Source organism: Ipomoea nil, unplaced genomic scaffold, assembly GCF_001879475.1.
Source record: "Ipomoea nil cultivar Tokyo-kokei standard unplaced genomic scaffold, Asagao_1.1 scaffold2818, whole genome shotgun sequence".
NCBI classification, from domain to species: Eukaryota; Viridiplantae; Streptophyta; class Magnoliopsida; order Solanales; family Convolvulaceae; genus Ipomoea; species Ipomoea nil.
In genome coordinates this window covers 141,769-145,472 of record NW_017619246.1, presented here as the reverse complement: position 1 = coordinate 145,472, position 3,704 = coordinate 141,769, and the positions used below count along the sequence as shown (strand labels likewise).

The following is a 3,704-nucleotide window of genomic DNA, read 5'->3' as shown; positions in this document are numbered from 1 at the left end:
TATTACCTCAAAATTCATTCCGTGAACCAAACGTGTTGTGAAAGAATTACTTTCATAATCATTTTAGTATATATGTTAAATATATGTCTATAATAAAGACCATTGGTTGAATGTCCACAACTATAACAAAATCATTTTTGTAAATGAATTTGGTGGGGTCATGGGGCTACCGAGTTAGGTATTCTTAAGGTCCAATGAATTTAAAAAAAAAAAAAGAAAAAAAGAAAGGTGAGTTGGTGGAATTGGGCTAGAGAGAAGGAAGGAAGGTACGCCCGTAAGGCTTGGGAGAAAGAGGGAACGTATGCCCATAAGGCCGACTTGGGACAATTTATATCCTACACCACGACGCGCGTTGCACTGTGCGCCCAGATGTAAAACGACGTCGTTTTATTTATTTATTTATTTTTTTTTGAAATTTTCCGTCCCAGTGTATGGCAGTTATTTTTTCTTAAAAAAAAATCCCTGTTCAAAATTGTACATAATGTTATAATAGAATACACATAATTGTATACATGAATGTACATAATTATATAACAAAATATACACTCTTTTTAAAAGATAATGCACATAATCTAACATAATACATAATCAACATAAACTTTTAACATAATACACATCAACTCTTAACATAATACACACAAATTTTCTGATTCGGATGTACATAATTGTATAAAAAGAATGTACATAATTGTATAAAAAATGTACATAACTGTATAAACAAATATACATAATTGTATGAACAAATATACATAATTGTGTGAACGAATATACATAATCACAGCAACTTTCTACCGCGCCTCCCAAAACGACGTCGTTTTGGGAAGCGCGCGACGCACAGTGCTACATGCGCCGTGGTGTAGGGTATAACGATTGCCGACTTGGGGAGGGAAGGAAGGAAGAAGGTTTTGAGCTTATGATGGTGGGACACAGCGACACAGCTGGCTAGCGCTTAAATAATTATATTAATAAATTAAAAGCTCTAAAACTCTAAATGTACAAATATATTGTATTTGAAATTATGAGTGGGTGAACCATGATTCTCTATCTAAAGGTCATGAGTTTGGTCCAAATAAACCTGTACATTCTGACTTTAAAAAATATACAAATTAGATATTGATGCATATCAAGCTCAATCGGATTGCATCTCACGTAAATAGTTTGCTTTGATTGTATGAGATATATTTTATATATTAAACATAATATGTGCTTTATAAATAACAAGCTGGAATAGCTCAGTTGGCTAGAGCGTGTGGCTGTTAACCACAAGGTCGGAGGTTCGAGCCCTCCTTCTAGCGCTTAAAAATATTTTTTATTTTCCCTTCCCCAAGCAACCACACTCGGTCCCAAAATGTGGTATTATTAACTAGGCTAACTACGTGGCCTATTGGAGCTTACATGGACTTTAATTATATGCAATTATTTTAGTTTCGATTTATAAATTTAAAATTTTTTTTAAATAGTACAATATTTTTAAAATATATTAATTTAAAAACAGTCATTGACAGTTGATGAGAAGAAGTGGCTGTCCAAGTTTGGAGATGAAGGCAGGCTGGTTGCCTTCATCGGCGGACAACCTATGACTGTATCTCTGTATATCCATCAATAAATTAGACATCCGGCATCAATAAAAGTTTATGGCTATTTTTATTTTGTTTTATTTTTTTTAATTTAAAAAAAATGTCAAATTGGTCCCCTAAATATAACAGATAGTCCAATTATATTAGGTCCTTAATCGAGAAAAAAAATTTCAATAATACCATCTTTACTGGGAAAATAGTGCAATTAGGTCCTTAATCGAGAAAAAAAAAAACTCCAATAAGACCCTCGATCTTAACTGGGAAAATAGTGCAATTAGGTCCAATTATTGCCTATATATTCATCAAGTTACCACTGATGTGGTGTTACGCTAACAATTGATGTCTTGATTCCCGTGGATATTAATATACAATTTTTTTATTATTTTTAATTTTAAATTTTAAATTTTAATATTTTTTAAATAGTGCATTTTGTAAAAAAGAAATATTTAAATTTTTAATTATTTTTTAAAAAAAAAAAAATTTTTTTTTTTTTTTAAATACAGAAACTGCCCATCATCGACGACTAGTGACTATCCAAATTTGGACCTTAAAGAAATCCAGATTTAGAGACAAAGGTAGTTATAGTTATCTCTTTGGATGACGAATAACCTCAAGTTATTTGTCAACATATTCAACCACCAGCCAATAACGACACGACGATCAGTTATTGTATCTTTTTTTTTTTTTTAACAACTTTATTTTTATAGTTTTTCAATAAAATACAAATAAAAAAATAAAATTTTAAAAATTTGGTTTATTAAAACCCATGTAAGCATTAGGATGCCCCATGTTACATTAATGATAACTTGTTTAATAGGTAATAATGGAATACACCCCCAATCTCAAGGGTTTCCCACACTCCGGCCCGACAGAGCATTTGGGAGGATGTAAATCACGGTGACCCAATGACTCAGCAGACAAGGCCAAATGCCGGTGCACACTAGAGATATGCCCACTTTGGACATAATTATCCCCACACAGTGCCACTGCCGAGGTTCGGACCTTGATCTCTTCTATCAAATATTGCCTACTGAACCATTGATCTAAGCCAGTGTAGGCTGGAATACACCATACTATTTTGCATGCTTATAGAGCATTGTTGGAGATTTTCTTCAGTTAGGGGATCTAATTGCTCTATTCGTTAAACTTAGAGAATCAATTTGACACTTTTTCTTAAATTTTTCTAACAAAAAATTTGTACTATTTACCAAAACAATTAAATTAAAATAAAAATTATATAATTAATATCTATATAAGCTTTAAGATGCCACATGACTTAGTCAGTGCTACATCAACGATAACATTTTGAATATATAATAATATGGTCATATTGCACTATTTGGCTAGTTTAGATTATTTAGAATCCCTTAGCTAGGGAGCTATTTTGACACATTTTTTAAGGAGGATATTTTAAGTGTTTTTCATGATTAATAGATTTCATGTGACTATATTAATAAAAAAAACATATATCTTTTGTTGTAAGTATTGCTAGAACAAAACTTAAAATTTTAGTTTTTTCCAAACTAGAGTAGTTTGATATTTAGCTTATTTTTTAGACGTGCAAATGACACGGAAGCTCAGGAGATAAAACGTTTTTGAATTTGTATTGTGAAACATGTGGACAATTAGTTAATTATGAGAAGTCTAATATTATGTTCAGTAGGAACACTGTCACATTAATGTGCAATCACGTGGCTACTATTTTTTATGTACGCATTACTGAAGATTTTGGTAAGTATCTCGGTCTACCTTTCTTTCTGGGTAGGAATAAAGTCGTAGTCTTCCGTTATGTTAAATAGAGAGTGAGGGACCGTGTGAACCTATGGACTAAGAAACTTTTATCTCGTGCTAGCAAGGAAGTCATGTCGAAGGAGTATAGCTCAGGCAATGCCTATCTTTACAATGTCGGTTTTCCTCCTTCTAGACACTGTGTGTAATTCTATAGAGAGACTTATGAACAAATTCTGGTGGTACAAAGACAAATCTGATTGTCGTGGTATTCATTGGTTATCTTGGTCCAGATTGTCTAGGCCAAATATATGTGGTGGTATGGGATTCAAGGAGCTTCGTGAATTTAATAGAGCCTTATTAGCCAAGCAAGGTTGGCTACTAGTCTGTAACAACTCA

General features: G+C 32.4%; 1 non-coding gene across 1 annotated transcript; it reads left to right on the top strand.

The window, feature by feature from the left end:
- The first annotated feature begins 1,221 nt into the window (after nt 1–1,221).
- On the top strand, nt 1,222–1,295 carry TRNAN-GUU. The gene has a single exon. It is a non-coding gene; the product is annotated as a tRNA-Asn (tRNA).
- Nucleotides 1,296–3,704: the final 2,409 nt, after the last annotated feature.